The sequence below is a fragment of the Leguminivora glycinivorella genome, chromosome 8, assembly GCF_023078275.1.
Source record: "Leguminivora glycinivorella isolate SPB_JAAS2020 chromosome 8, LegGlyc_1.1, whole genome shotgun sequence".
Taxonomy (NCBI): Eukaryota; Metazoa; Arthropoda; class Insecta; order Lepidoptera; family Tortricidae; genus Leguminivora; species Leguminivora glycinivorella.
In genome coordinates, this window is record NC_062978.1 from 7,763,041 (window position 1) to 7,779,855 (window position 16,815).

The following is a 16,815-nucleotide window of genomic DNA, read 5'->3' on the forward strand; positions in this document are numbered from 1 at the left end:
GCGAAAGATTCCAATATGGCAAAATAGTATATTACGATACAAGTGCGTAAAAAAGGAAGTTCGAAACGAGTAGCGATAAATTAAAACACGACCGAAGGGAGTGTTTTAAATCGACACGAGTTACGAATTTCCTTTTCGCACGTGTATCGTACGACGTTTTTCAGTACAGATGAGCCTCCGAAGTTTCGACCTGCCGGGGTATCATGCTGCCAATTTTATCACTTATCCACGTGGATAAGACATCTGTCACTCTCACACTGACATACTTGCTAAAGCGTGACGGATGCTTTATCCACGTGGATAAGTGATAAAATTGGAAGCATGATACGCCGGCTGGCGTATAATGAACCACTTCTCGCACTAGTGCGTAAAAAAAACACCATCTGTACTGAAAAAATACTATCGCAAGGAAGTCATTTCGTTTAAAAATAAATATATCTACTCTGCCTATTCCGATCACTGCTTATAGTACAAGAACTTATTTAGTTAAAAATAGAATAACTAAGGAACTTATAAATTTGGTCTTCTAGAAAAATTTACCGTGTAACAACATGCACTGTCTAACACAGTCCGTTCTCTATTGGGAAAAGGTGAATTTTTGAGTAGAGCATTGGCGTTTAGTATGGGTATTATACACGTCCTCCCGAGTCAAACAAGACCGGTAGCCACTTTGAACTCCGTGTCCGAAGGGGGGAGAGGGGGTCAAAGTATGGAGCTCCTGCTGCTCAGAAAAAAATTCTGGCCGATTAGTTTGAGCTTTTGAGTCAATTTTAGTGTCATTTTTATGTAACTACTTTTTTAGGGTTCCATAGCAAAATATAGCACAATATTTAATAATTTAAATGAATTTTTAGTAGCCACGAAATGCAAACAAATCCTCATATTTCCGTATTTTTATACTAATCATGATTTTTAAAAAATATTTCTAAAAAGCCTATTTTATTAGTAATCTTTGATGATTCTAATATTTGATGTAAAAAAAATATTGAAAGTACTGCAACGATCGCCATCGCAGCATAGGGGACAGCATAAAGATTTTTAATAATCATTATACTGCGCCCCGAGTGTTACCCACGATCAAGAAGAAGTGACGTGTTAACTTAGGGTATATCGTACTTCCTCCATACTTAATTTTATAAATAATATTTGTTAAGGCACTTGGGCGTGGCGTGAGGAAGTAACAAACACAGTATGCTCACAAACTTTTGCCTTTATAATATTACTGTGATTTTTAATCTTCTTCAATTTAAAAACGAAACGAATAGTTTACATAAAAATGACACCAAACTTGACTCGAAAGTTCAAAACTAATAGGCCAGAATTTTTTTTCTGAGTACCGGGAGCTCCATACTTTGACCCTTTCGGACACGGAGTTCAAAGTGGCTACCGGTCCTATTTGACTCAAGAGGATGTATATAATACTCATACCAAACACCATGTCTGTACTCCAATATATATACCTCTCAATACAAGCATGCCCAATAGAGAATGGACTAAACAGTACAAACTGACGTCTCTTGAGTTGGGTCTCAGCAGCGTGTTGAAACCATTACATGTCTCGAAACTTTCCTCCGTTACATTTGGAAATGTCTGCCTTACAGCACCTGTAAAATTTATAAAATGTTAGGAAACCTTTAGATATATTATCTTAAATCAACATTAAATAAATGTCATATACAAAGAAAAAGTGACCAAGGCCTCCAGTGTTCCGAGCTGGAATCGAACCAGCGTACTCCGCTTACCGGGCGAATGCCTGAACCACTCGGCCATCGGTGCACGAAGGCAAGGGTCGAAATTTCCAAGTATATAACATTCCCGAAGGCTCGTGGCGCCCTCTGCCATCCCTGAGGTAGAACAGTATGGTTCGACCTCCACAAGTTCAAGTTAAAATATTTTCTATGAAAATAATTTAATTTGTTCTTAGAGTATTTTAAATCAATTTGTACTAAACGCATATGAATAAGTCTTTTGCAAAAACGTCATTTTTGGCACAAGCTTTTTTATCGCCGACTGTACCTTTCTTTCAACAGTTGTCTACTGCTCTCCGAGATGTTTCTAAAAACCCCTTTTACTCAATGGGGATACGACGTTTCATAACAAAGTTCCTATGACCACCTTTCTGCTCCATCATCAGATTAGCGCCTTGATACCATAATATTGCATTGTCACATGATTTACATATGCATGCAAAATTTCAGCTCAATCGGAAACCGGGAAGTGGGTCAAATTTAGCTTCTACGTTTTGACCCAAACTAACACACTAACAAGGCAAGTTGAATAAAAGCTTGTAATAAAAGATGGACATTGCCCTTTATGAAAGGTTCATAAGTACTTACGTTTTAGAACATTCGTCAGTATTAGGGTAGATGATGAAATTGTTTTTTCCCTGTCCAGAAGTCATCCCACAAGATTGGTTCCAGACAGCAATTGATGCAGTCCCGTCCCGTTCCTTGCCTCCTTCTGTTTGCCTTAGCATATCCTAAAAAGAGAAAAGAGAGTCAGTGTTATTCAATCCATAATTACTTCAGCAGAAACGGGCGATTTACTACAGCAGGGGTTAATTCTCCATACAAAAGCTCTCGACTATTTCCTCCCTGGTTTTTTCAACACAGATTATTATATTTATTATCATTTATATATGTGTCGGACTGTCGTAGGATAGTCAAAATGGGTCAACAATTAGCCAAAAAAAAAAATGGTACGACACAGATTATTTCATTATTATTCAAATCCTCAAATTTCATCCTGATTGATTAAGTTTTAGAGGAGGAAACAGTTGAGAGTGGAACCTCAATTTTTATACTATAAATCTAGTTAATAACACAAACTAGTAAGAGATTTTTGCTATACCCTTTTCAGGGTCCAAATATGTACATATTGTAAAATTATATGGTATGCAAATAAAGAACAATAGTATATTACCTAAGATTCCCTAATTGAAAGGGGGAGCTCCTTTCCATTTTAACTTTTTCGCTCCTGTTGCCCCTCAATGCAGCCCGTGGAGCAGCTGTGACATACTCCATGTTATTATGAGCAAAAGTAACAAACTCATACCTAAAGCTGAAAATATAAAATTAGTTGAATAAATCAGCATCATTAATATATTTACACAAGTAGAAGTAGTTAGTTTCAATTAGATTTGAATGGTTTTCTCCTCATACCATAAAATTTATTTTATCTTATCTATCTCATATAATCTTATTAACAGGATAACGTTAGAGCGGGCAACATGTCCCGCTGCTGCTGGCTTGATTAGGCCTAGATCAGCATACCTAGGGCATTTTATTTTTTAAATAACTAAAAACTAAACCAAACAAACAAACTCGACCTAAATCAATAAATAACCAGAACTGGCAGGCAAGCATGGTCGTGCGATAAATGATAAAACACTAGGCCATCCCATGCTTGCCTGCCTGGCACTAAGAATAAAACACATGGACGCCTAACGCAAAGTGCAGTTAACTCGATAGAACTCATTTCATTCAAAGAATCCATACAAAACTTAAGAAACAAAATACTTACTATATAATCCTGGTCTGCATTCCGTGGGTTTCCACTCCGTTCTATATGTGACGGTTCTGTGCCAGGTGGGCCCTGCCCTTTTTTGATGTCATCCGACCATCTGCTCGTGGTTTCCCGCCACCTCGGCCACCCAGGCTAGGTCTCCACAGCAATACTAGGCGACCCCATTGATCGTCATCTCTGCGAAAAATATAGCCGGTCCATTCCCACTTGAGTTAATCCTTTTTGCAATGTCGGTAACTTTATTGCGTTGGCGAATATCCTCATTTCGAATTCTGTCTCGCAATGAAATTCCTGGCATCGACCCCTGATAGCTCTTTGCGCCAGTCTGAATTGACGAATTCTTCCAACAGTCAGCGTCCATGTCTCCACGTGTCCACTAAAGTAACACAATTTGTAAAATACCAAAAATTACTTAAAAAACGGCACGGTGGACGTCGGCAAAAACTAATTACAAAATTTACAAGTCATGAAGTCAACAATCAAAAAGGTAAGAAAGATGGCGGACTGGTGTGCGTGCGGCTGTTCGTGGCGTCACAAGGGGCGTCAGGGTTACCAACTTAAATGTTTTACCACTACTTTTTCGTTTTCGCTACAATCCTTACAATCAATCAATCAATCAATCAATATCATTTATTGCAAACCATGGTATTACATTACAGATGTTACATTATGAAGGAGGTCGCATGGCACCCCGGTAGGGCGTGGCAATATTGGCTATTTCTTATACATTAGTTATTTACTAAATTATATCTAGTTTATTCCTAGATTTGCTATAGCTACACTGGCTACACACATTATTATATTATAACATTCTAAGTTTATAAATTGTATTTAATTTCGTTGTAGATCATCCTGCATGAATTCTTCGATTGTATAGTATGCTTTTTTTAATAACACGGATTTGAGTTTATTGGCGAACATATTATTTTTCTGTATTGACTTTATTTCATTAGGTAACTTATTGTATATATTTATGGCACGGTAATATGGTCCTTTTTTATATATTTCTAGTTTTGGTTCAGGAAGGATGAGATTATCTTTACGGCGCGCACTTTTGTTGAATTCAAACAAGTGTAAATTGTTTTTGACAAACGAGGCTGTTTCTAGAATGTATAAGGAGGGGAGCGTCAATATTTGGAGGTCCAGGAAGTGTGTTTTGCAACTGTCTGATTGTGGAATGTTTGCTAATATACGGATACATTTCTTTTGCTTTATGAAGAGGTCATGTGCGTCGCTACTATGGCCCCATAACAGCAGACCATAACTAAGCCACGACTGGGCGTATGCGTAATAAGCAGATAGGGCACACTGGGTATGTGTATTTGATTTTAATATACTGAAAGCGTAGAGAAATGAAGAGAATTTTGATTTAACTTTGGCAATGTGCGTTTTCCAGTCTAAATGGGTATCAATGGTAAGTCCTAGCAAGTTACATTCGGTTACTTCAATTATATTTAAATCTTGTGATAGTGGTGTCAAGTCAGTCGGTCGTTTTTGGTGTGGTCTAAATTGTATAATTTTTGTTTTAGTTGTGTTTATAATCAAATTATGGTCTTGTAGCCATTCTGAGATGTCAGAGAAGGTTTCCTTTATGTGTGAGTATTGGTCAGTTTGGTTTTTATCGTGTTTGAATATAAGGGAGATATCGTCTGCAAATATTGTACATTTGTGGTTAGTCATTTTAGGCAGGTCATTTATGTATATAAGGAAGAGTATACATCCCAGTACGCTGCCCTGGGGTATGGAACTATTGACTGTTTGCCATTTAGAATGGATGTTTTGGAGTTGTCCGGAGTCCTTATGGTAGTGTTCGATTTGTACGAATTGTTTTCTATTAGTAAGGTATGATTTTAACCAGGAGTTAGCATTACCTCGAATACCTATTTCGTGTAATTTATTAAGTAGAATTGGATGGGATACTCTATCATAAGCTTTAGACAGATCTAGCAGAAGGCCAATGGCATAATTTTTATCTTTCAGAAACTCTAATATGTTTTGGATATATGTGTAAACTGCCAGAGTTGTTGAACGTTTTCGGCGGAAACCAAACTGATTATCTTCTAGTAGATGGTATTTCTCTAGAAAATTATACATTCTGTCTGCCATGCACTTTTCAAATATTTTAGATATGGACGGTAAGATTGCTATAGGTCTGTAATCGGCAAGATCTGATTTTTTCCCACCTTTTTTTATGATAGGCTTGACTTTGCCGATTTTTAATTTATCTGGAAAACAGCATTCATTAAAGGACTGATTGATGAGAAACGTGATGGGTGGTGTTAATTCGGTGTTACAGGCTTTTATCAAACTGATTGGGATTTCATCGTATCCACTGCTATGTTTATTAGGGAGGTTCTGAATAATTTTTTGGACTTCTTGTTCGGTAACAGGATGGAGGAATAGTGAGTTAACTGAGGGGTTGGAGCCTGGTCGGCCTATGGGGGTATTGATAGGTCCCGTGCTTTTACCCACTGAGGTAAAGTAGTCGTTAAATGCATCAGCTATCGATTGGGGACATTGAATCTTTGATTGCTGGTGAATTAATTCTATGTTTGTGTGTTGTTTTTGTCTATTTTTACCTGTTATGTTATTAATTATATGCCACATAGCCTTTGTTTTGTTTTGTGACTTTTCCATTGCTCCTATATAATTAAGCCGTTTTGAAATTGTTATGCATTTTTTGAGTATTTTAGAATATGATTTATAGTGATTTTTTAATACTACATCGTTGCTGTGATTAACTATAGTTTTTAACAGTCGTTTGTGAGCGCACGATATTTTTAGTCCTTTTGTGAGCCAAAGTTTGTTCTTTTTAGTATTACTTTTAACATTTTTTCGTGGAAATATTTTATTCAACAGTTGAAGTATGTGGTAATGAAATATATTATAATTTGCGTTTATGTTGTAGCTTTGGACTAGAATGTTTTTCCATTCTATTTGGTTTAGAGCTGTTTTAAATTTAGCTATGTTTTCTGTGTCAAAAATCCTTTTATAGGTGTATGTATTATTAGATGTAGTTTCACTATGTTGTTTGAATGTATATATTAGGCTTTTATGGTCAGAGAGACCATAGTCCTCTATATGTACGTTGTAATTTGTATAATTAGAAAATATGAGGTCTATACAGGTTGCAGTATTAATGGTAGATCTAGTGGGTACGTCTATGATTTGTTGGAGATTAAGTTCAAGCATAGTATTAGTTAGCCTTTCGTAATTTGGAGATTTCTGAAATTTGTTTAAATTAAAGTCACCGGCGATAATAATAAAACAAAATTGTATAAAAGCAATACTTTGAGAACGAGGTATTTATTTCATTTATTTGTGTGGTATTTAATACGAAATTGCCTATTTTGATTTGATTTCCTAGTAATTAGTCTCATTTATTAGTAAGTATATTTAAAGAAGTATTCATTTACGTAAAATATGCATGCAATGCAATTAAGAAATAACTGACAAATAGTTTTGATACTTTTAATTTTTTCATATTTATTCAATTTTTTTTAACACGGAGTTTGTACTAACGGTATCTCGAATAAAAGATAACATATTAAATGATAATGAAAGTTGGAATGCACTGCACTGCACATATTATGTGCTGAGCTGTGCAACAATAATAATTATATCAAATTCAAGCACATCTTATAAGACTGGGGCGCTTGCCGCTTGGTATGAGCAACTGATGGGAAGGCTATACGAGTACATTACATTTAGTTAGAAATTGAAACTTTCTGCCCGTACATGGAATATAATACAATCTTATACTTTTAAACGAGCAATTCTTGTATATTTATTTATACTGACGATCTCGGAAACCGCTCTAACGATTTCGCTGAAATTTGTTATGTGGGGGTTTTTGGGGTGAAAAATCGGTCTAACTTATCCTTAGGTCCCGGAAAACGCGAATTTTCGAGTTTTCATGCGTTTTTCTTCGCGCGCCATCTCATGTGCAGTAGTTGTACTGTTAAGACAGAATTCTTTCGGTCGATGTAAGTACTATTTATTGCAAACACTAGATGGCGACACAGGTCAAGGCTAAAATGAATAGAAAAATACACTATTTGAGTTTTAGTGGCGAAACGCGCGCAATCTCGTGTGGAGTAGTTGTGTTGTTAAGGCTGTTTGAACTAGATGGCGACACATGTCAATGATACGAAACAGAACCGAGCGAAGCTCGGTCACCCAGATATTTATATTAATAAGTGACACATTTACACTTTGCTACACCCGTATCAGGGTCCATGTATGTACATATGTATGTGGGCCCATGGGTGTACAGAATGAATGAGGTATGCAAATAAATTCTCTATTCTCTATAATATTTTCAAGTTCCTATGGGTACAAATGTTATTCTTCACATAATAAAAAATTGTAACCGGTTATGAAATTTGGTCGGTTATTGCATTCCCTAGTCTTAGGCACGCCATAGACAGTCTGAGAAATTCATAATCTTAAAAAAGATTTGCATCCAACCTGTCAGCTCATACTGACAGAATTTTCAGATTGAACTGACAGGTTGCATACAAAAAAAAGGTTGCATAAAAACCTTTTTTTTCCACACTGTGGCGTGGTGTGCCTTAATTAATACGTGCAGCTGAATAGGCAGATTTCTAGCAAGTAGTTTTTTTAAGCTGTCACTGTAGTATCTAAGTCATAAAAATAATGAGTTCAAGTTTAATTGGTTTTACATGAAAACTAGTGCCTGTGCTATGAATGCGTCACCTACAGAGCTGAATTTCTATTTTCTATATAATATAAAGCTACAACCCGACTGACATTTTTCAAAAAATGGGCAGAGGGAGTTTTTGCAGGTGGCAGTGTTTGGTGTTGTCGTATAGAGGTTGGTCCTGCGACCCCGGATAGATCAGACCGTCGGTCTACCGGTTCCGGGTAAAAAAATGTTGGACGGCCTGGCCAAACGGCTGGAGTTAGCCGGGGAGTGTTCGACGAAATGTCATAGAGAACCCTGGGCAGTTTTTGACGCCGCCATTTTTTTTTTCAAAATGGCCGACTTTTTTTTTTGACGATTTTTCAAGTTTGTCGTAGAGAGCTCAAATTTTGGTCATAGAATCTCCAAGCGGCCTTGATTCGAATGAAATAAAAAAAAATTGAAAAATGCTCAAATGTGGGAAAACTGGCCACTTTTATTTTGTATGGCAACTTTTAAACCGTAAGAGATAGCCGGGGGGTGCTCGACCAAATGTCATACAGGTATCCGAGTATAAAAAAGTTGCATTAAAAAAAATTCAAAATGGCCGACTTTTTTTTTTGAAAAATTTCAAAATGGTCCTACCGCGCTGAGATTTAGCACACGGGTGGAAGGTCGCCCCAAGATTAGTATTCAAAAAGAAAATTTTGAAAAATTCAAAATGGCGGCCTTTGAGGGCCAATTGAAATTTGAATGCAGGTTTTTCTTTTAATTTCTATAGCTCCGTAACGGTACAAAAAAGTGAAAAGTGCTCAAACAAATGTTATACAGTCACCCGAGGTCCATCGAATGGCATTAAAAAAAAAACAAAATGGCCGACTTTTTTTTTTTTAATTTCAAAATGGTCCGAGCGCGCTGAAATTTTGCACACGGGTGGACAGCTGCCCTAAGATTAGTATACAAAAAGAAAATTTTGAAAAATTCAAAATGGCGCCCTTTGAAGGCCAATTGAAATTTGTATGGAGGTCTTTTTTTTTAATCCCCATAGCTCCGTAACGGTAGGGAAAAGGTTAAAAGTTCTTGAACTAATGTTGTACACTTATCTGAGGTCCATCGAATGGCATTTATAAAATTTCAAAATGGCCGACTTTGAAATTTTTTATTTTTATTTTCGGTCCGAGCGCGTTCAAATTTGGCACGTGGTAAAAACGGGGGCCAAAAATAGAATTGAGAAAAAAAAATTTGGAAAAGTCAAAAACGGTGGCGAGAGGGGACAAAGTCAAATTTCCCTACCAGTTTGTATGGAGGTTTTTTTTTTAAATCCCCATAGCTCCGTAACGGTATAAAAAAGGTTAAATGTGCTTGAACTAATGTTGTACAATTATCTGAGGTCCATCGAATGGCATTTACAAAATTTCAAAATGGCTGACTTTGAAATATTTTTTTTTTATTTTCTGTCCGAGCGCGTTCAAGTTTGGGACTTGGTAAGAACGGGGGCCAAAAATAGAAATGAGAAAAAAAATTTTTGGAAAAGTCAAAAACGACGGCGAGAGGGGACAAAGTCAAATTTCCCTACCAGCCTGAGGGAGCGTTCTACAGCCCGACGGTCATTGCTCCGGTCCAAGTTCCGAGCTGCGTACAGACAGTGCTCCCAAGCAACTCAAGCAAGAAAATATAAGTAAAGGTGTCTAAAAAGCGGCGCGGCGGGCCGGAGGTCCAACTTCCCTACAAATCTTACAATCCCCACAGTAACTAGTGTCTGACAGGCTCCCAAGTACGCGAAGGCCGCAGGCCGAGCTGCGTGCAGACTGTGCTCCCAAGAAAACAATAACAAAAAGTATCTAAATAAGCGAAGCTTCGAAACCCAGCGAAGGCCGAAGGCCGAGCTCCGCGTAGGGCCGAAGGCCCGGAGCGTCCCTGACCGGCTCGCCGGCGGACCGGGAAGTTGGAGTTTAAACACGACCCAATAGTAAAAGTGTCTTAGAGAAGCGAAACGACGGGCCGGAGGCCGCAGGCCGCAGGCCCGTCGTGAGCTTCTCAAGACACTTTTACTATTGGGTCGTGTTTAAGCTCCAACTTACCTACAACTCTCACAGTAACTACGCGGAGGACCGAAGGCCCGGAGCGTGCCTGAGAGGCTTCCAAGCACGCGAAGGCCGCAGGCCGAGCTGCGGGCAGAGTGCTCCCAAGCACGCGAAGGCCGCAGGCCGAGCTGCGTACCGACTGTGCTCCCAAGCAGAACGATAATCAAAGTGTCTAAAAAGCGACGCGGCGGACCGAAGGCCCGACGAGCAGCTTCGAAACGAAACCCAGCGAAGGCCGAAGGTCGAGCTCCGCGTAGGGCCGAAGGCCCGGAGCGTCCCTGATCGGCTCTCTGGCGGACCGGCTTAGAGAAGCGAAACGACGGGCCGGAGGCCGCAGGCTGAAGACACTTTTACTATTGGGTCGTGTTTAAGCTCCAACTTCCCTACAACGCCCACTATAACTACGCGGAGGGCCGAAGGCCTGGAGCGTGTCTGACAGGCTCCCAAGCACGCGAGGCCGTAGGCCGAGCTGCGGGCAGAGAGTGCTCCCAAGCACGCAAAGGCTAAAGCAAAAAAGCAAACAAGCAAAGCAATAAATCAAACAAGCAAAGCAAAAAAACATAAAGCAAAGCAAAAAACAATAAAGCAAAGCACAAAAGAACACCGCGGGGCCCTCGGGCCCCGCGCACCTTTAAAAAACTAGTTTTTATTTTTATTTACAACATATCTGTTAAGGGTGCGCAGCTCGCCCACGGTCGTCGAAGTTGCTCGGCAACTTACGTATTTGTATGAAAAGTTGCGTTGCTTCGTGAGCGATCTCTCATCTGCATTTCTTATTAAACAGCGTCCATCAGCGACGCGTCGAATCGCATATGAGAACTCGATTCGACACAGTTCGATTCCGCCTTAAGCCTGGCATCCACTAAGGGCACTAAGAACGGCAACAGAGTCTGAAAGAGACAGTCTGAAAAAATCATAATCTGAAAAAAGATTTGTATGCTGACACTGACAAATCTGTCAGTGTACGTTTGAACTGTCAGTTATGCATACAGTCTTCATTTCATAATCTTAAAAAATCATAATATTATCGCTAGGAGGTAGGGCATAGCGAATGATATTCCGCTTTCTGTGGTAGGGCACACGGATATCGTCTCGCTCGAATCTAGAGCAGAGCCCAACTGGGGAAGTACCTCCGCCTTACAGAAGACCGCAGCCAAATAGCACTAGACCCTACTCATAGTGTTGTGTTCCTGCCGGTGAGTAAGGCTCCCAGAGCTCAACGAGGGTGCGGGGTGCTGACGACGGGAGGACTTAAGGAAATAATTTGTTCCGTCTATTGTCCTTTGAGTCGTTGGCAACCCAAACCCTCCTTTGAACTTGTGCACTCCTTTTTGCTGTGTACTTATACTTAACACAGCAAAGGGGAGTGTACAAGTTTCTAATGGGGTGGCAACGCGCATGTGACACTCTTTGAGTTGCAGGCATCCATAGGTTACGGTAACCACTTTCCATCAGGCGGACCGTATGCTTGTTTGCCACAGACGTAGTATAAAAAATGAAATCAGATCGAGTGCAATGAAAATTCAGATTATTCGCAATCTGTCAGATCGATCTGAAAAAAAAACATAATATTAAAAAATAACACGGAAAGTTGCGAATTGTATGGAAATCTGTGCACTAGATCTGTCATACAAATCCAAATTCAGATTATGAATTTTTCAGACGGTGGACGCCAGCAGGCTTTCGAGACGGTCAATGTTAAGTGTTATGGCTCCTCGATGATTCCGTTCATCCAACTTCAATGTTTAGGATACATTTTTCTAATTTGCCGGCTTTTTTACTGCCGAGATTTGGTTGACCGTCTTTAAACAAAAAAAAATGTTTATAGTGAATTAATACTTTTAATTACTTAACGCTTTTATATCAGAAATGTACAGAACATTGAGAATATTTTGATATCTTTAATTCATGCATTCAGGTTTACCGAGCGGTTTAAGTTCAAAAAATTAGAGACCTTTTCATAATCTCCGAAATTCTCCGATTGTATCTGATCTCCGCCAGAGGCTCAAATTCTCCGCAAATCGTAGAAAAATCTCTGAACTGACAACACTGGTCGTGCTATAATTACGTTACAGTGCTGTCAGCATAACAAAAACTCCTTGACGTTTCGTTTCGATTGACGGAATATGTGAAACCATATAACTCATTTTCAGATTTTACACTCTAGAATGTTAAAAAGTATTTAAAGTGCATATTTTACCATCACATTGTATTTAGTATCGATTCACTTTAAATGTATATTCTTTCTACAACAATTATTAATGACACAAAAATAATTTTTAAAATATATTATGAAATTTTATGTGGATCAAAACGTAACTCAAAATGTAGTGATTATACAGATCTGTCAGTGTCAGTTTGAATTGTCAGTTTGCATACAAATCTTTTCTAAGATTATGCATTTTTATGACTGTCTGTTGCCGGCCTATAAATTCTCTTTGATGTCCTGAGAGGAAAACCTGCCCGACCCGACAACCCAGAACAGAGCGTCCTGGCGCCGTAGAATTAGGATAGCCGACCCTAGCCCTACATGAAGTGGAAAGAATCAAAGAACAAGAAGAAGACTTGTTTCAGTATTGGTAAATTCACCATTCTGGAAAGCTAAAGAAACACCTGTTTGTCCACCAAAGAAAACCTTATGTAAGTATAAACCATATTCTTTCTTTTAGTATGAATTGTTTATATTGCTAAATACCAGGGGCCCGTTTCTCGAAAGACGGGCCACAGGTCTAATAATATAATAATTATTTATTGTTAGTTAATCTACCTTTTCTATTTTGCAGTGGATCCTCCCATCATTTGAAGGAAGCAAGTTCTGAGACAGAAGCAAGAGCACATAATTATAAAAGTACAAGTACAGAAGGCTCTGCACTGTCATCAACCTGTCAACGGACTGCATGCAACTTTGAGTTCTATTGTGCAGGGAGACGGTCATCAAACTCTAAGCCAGGACTTGCGGCTGCCGGAATGTATGAAAGAAAAGTTGAGTGAGCCTCCCCTGGCAAGAGTATATTTGTAATAATCAGGTAGAACCATCACAAACAGAAGACTTCAAATTCAGTACCATCATTGTTCAACCACAGGATCTATATAAATTCTAATTATTTTATTAAATATATTTTAGTTTTATTTGTATAAAGGATTGCATCTCTAACATCTCTTTTAAAAGTTCTAAATATACTGACTACTTTATGATTAAATGGCTTTCAATATCATTAAAAGCAACCTTATTTTCAACCTTATTGCACAAGTCGGGGACAGCCAGATCTAAAAAATAAATATAGGACATTCTTACTCAGACTCACTGAGTCCCATGATAAGCTCAAGAAGGCTTGTGTTGTAGTGTAGGTACTTATATACAACTCTTATACACTTGGAAGACATCCAAGACTCAGGAACAAATATCTGTGCTTATCACACAAATAAATGCCCTTACCAGGATTCAAACCCAGGACTGTGGCTTAGCAGTCTAAGTTACTACCGACACAGTATTATAAAGAGTATTACCGACTAGGCCAGACAGGTTGGTTGTTATTGTTACTTATGAGAATAAGGACATGTCGCAATATAGTTGGCTTTCACCAACAACTTGATAATGCTGTATTTAACCATGAATCTTGTCTCGGTTTTCTCTTTTTCTTTAATTTTTGAATCATAAATAACTTAGTCAATGAGGGACATGTGTTAGAAGGCCTTTATTTGTACATATAAAATATTTAGAAGAGGGAATTAAAGTAAAGTAGTAGTCATATATTATGTTGCCTATCCTAAGGACACCCCAGAGGTGCAGAGCCCCCACAAGATTCTTTCACGCCATTCTGTCTTGAGCAACCATCTGCTGCTGGGTGATGACGAAATATTAGTTGAATACTGGAATAGTATTTATAATACCTAAGAAAATTTCAAATAAATAGTAGTTGAAACAAAATTACTCGAACTAAATTTTCGATGATTTGTTGTCGATGAAAAGTTTATCGGCGAAACAAGGGTACACTATGTGTGCCATGCCTAGGAATACCGCCTTTTCCATCTGACCTATTCATCAGGGTCTACAGAACCTAACTTCAAGTTGGGGAGTAGTACTCCCCAGTCGGACCCCTTTTAAACCCATATTTCTGGTAAACTACATGTACAGTACATTTAATTTACGACGAGGTACAAGAGGTACGTCAGAGGTACATTCCACCATGGTAATCTGAGCACAATAAAGCGAGGTGGTACGGCTGCAGAGTATCACGCCGTGGCTTCGGCTGATGAAAACATCCAGCGAGCCCGATTTCGATCGAACGTCCATGCGCTCAAGGCCACGTCCACGACCTTCGACCGATAGTTTGCACGGTTAAGTGTATATTCATTATCCAGATCCGCGTCCACGGTCGCGCGACGACGGACGTCCGCGTAGTATGTTCCTAGCTTTAATCTCAGAACAGAAAACTATTACAGCTAGGAACATACTACGCGGACGTCCGCCGTCGAGCGACCGCGACCGATCAGTGTGCACGGTCTTCGGGACGTGGCTTCGGCTGACCAAAACATCCAGCGAGCCAGATTTCGATCGGACGTCCATGCGCTCAAGGCCACGTCTGCGACCGTCGACCGATAATTTGCACGGTTAAGTGTATATTCATTGTCCAGATCTGCGTCCGCCGTCTAGCGACCGCACCTAAAGAATAGGATGAACCAAAAGAGGAGTAGAAAAACAATGTAAAAAAAATCTAGCTTAAACATTTACACTGTTTATAATTTACCGTAATGTTATGCCCTTATAAATAGACTCATTGAAAGAGTGCTAATTTTGTGATATCGCAGCAAAATTATCAAACGTATATTTAAAACGGTCAATGACTGTAATGTTGATGTTAAATGTTCAATAAACGTAAATATTACAAATTGGTGCAACATTGAGAAATGAATTCTTTAAAAAAGCAATTGCTGTGACATTGTATTTATAATTATCTGTAATGTTACAAAAAAAATATACCGGTTATATCAAAAGGTTTTATTGAAGTAAATCTTAATTTGTGATATTGCAGCAACTGCATAAAACCAATATTTCAAGTGGTCAGTTGCAGTAATATTGATTTTGAACATTTGGGAAACTTTAAGTTTAGACATTGAAGTAACATTGAAAACTTGATGTTTAAAAGTTAATGTTGCTGTAACGTTGCATATGTAATATAGCTAATACCTTGTTGCAGCAATGTAATAAATGAACATTTAAATAACTTGTAATCAAAACATCCTTGCAATATTATAATATTAGTTTTCATTTGTCATGTTACAATAATATAGCACTACTAATTTTCTGAAAGTTTCAAATTACCAATAAGTTGAATGTTGTTGTCATATTTCTCCGACCTTACATTCGAAACTTACAAATGTGAGGTATGTAAACTTACTGCAAGTTATTGTAAGTTTCATGCTCAGTGGGGGATTTCAGCAAATTAAAATTAATGAAAAAATCTATACTTATTTCAAAAATTAAGAGAATATAATCTTAAATTACAACCAGACAAACGCCAATTCATGAAACATGAAGTATCATACTTAGGACACATGATATCTAATCAAGGTGTATCACCTGATCCCGAAAAAACTAAAGTTATTAGTATATTTCCAGTACCTAAAAACGCGAAAGAAATTAAATCATTTCTTGGTTTAATAGGTAACTAAAGAAAGTTTATTAAAAAAATCTCAAAAATAACTCCCAACCTCTTACGACCATTAAACCATTAAAAAACGACACACCTAATATTGTCTTCGGTTACCGCGATAGTTAGGTACTCATGAAACAAAACTATGGAAACGGATTAAATCGCGTATAATGAATTTACAATTCATCCCTACAGGTTTATACGAATTGTACGAGGGGATGAATTGTAAATTCATTATATTACGCGATGTAATCCGTTTCCATAGTTTTATTTCAAGGACACACCTTTTAGTTGGACAAATGAACAGCAGGAAATTTTTGACTAGGAAATGTACTAATTTCGCCCAAAATTCTTAAATACCCAGATTTTACAAAAGAATTTATACTAACAACAGACGCTAATAACTTTGCAATTTCCGCAGTTTTAAGTCAAGGAGAGATAGGTAAAGAACTACCTATAGCTTACGCATCTATTTAGGACTTTAAATCGTGCGGAAGGAAACTATAACACAACTGAAAAGGAACTTTTAGCTATTAAATGGGCTATTCAACATTTTAGACCATATTTGTATGGCACTTTAAAATCATTACAGACCATAGACCTCTTACATGGCTTTGTAATGTAAAAGACTCAGGTAGAAAATTAGTTAGATGTAGATTACAGTTAGAAGAATTCGATTATGAAATTATTCATAAACCAAGGAAAGTAAACTCAAACGCAGATTGCTTATCTCGCATACCAATAAATACATTAGACATTAACAGTGATTCAGAAACTTATACCGATTATCAAAACTTTTTCATGAATAATGAAGAATTTACGATTAAGGATTTTCAAAATAAAGCACATTTTACCAATATAAACTTAGATGAAGAAAACACGCATTCTATAATTTTCATTTCTCTAG

General features: G+C 38.0%; 1 long non-coding RNA gene across 1 annotated transcript; it reads right to left on the bottom strand.

Annotated features, from left to right (window-relative positions):
• Positions 1 to 341: 341 nt before the first annotated feature.
• Positions 342 to 2,966, bottom strand: LOC125228823. Its single transcript, XR_007177326.1, has 3 exons — positions 2,923 to 2,966; positions 2,337 to 2,479; positions 342 to 1,604 (listed from the first exon to the last, which is right to left on the bottom strand). It is a non-coding gene; the product is annotated as an uncharacterized LOC125228823 (long non-coding RNA).
• Positions 2,967 to 16,815: the final 13,849 nt, after the last annotated feature.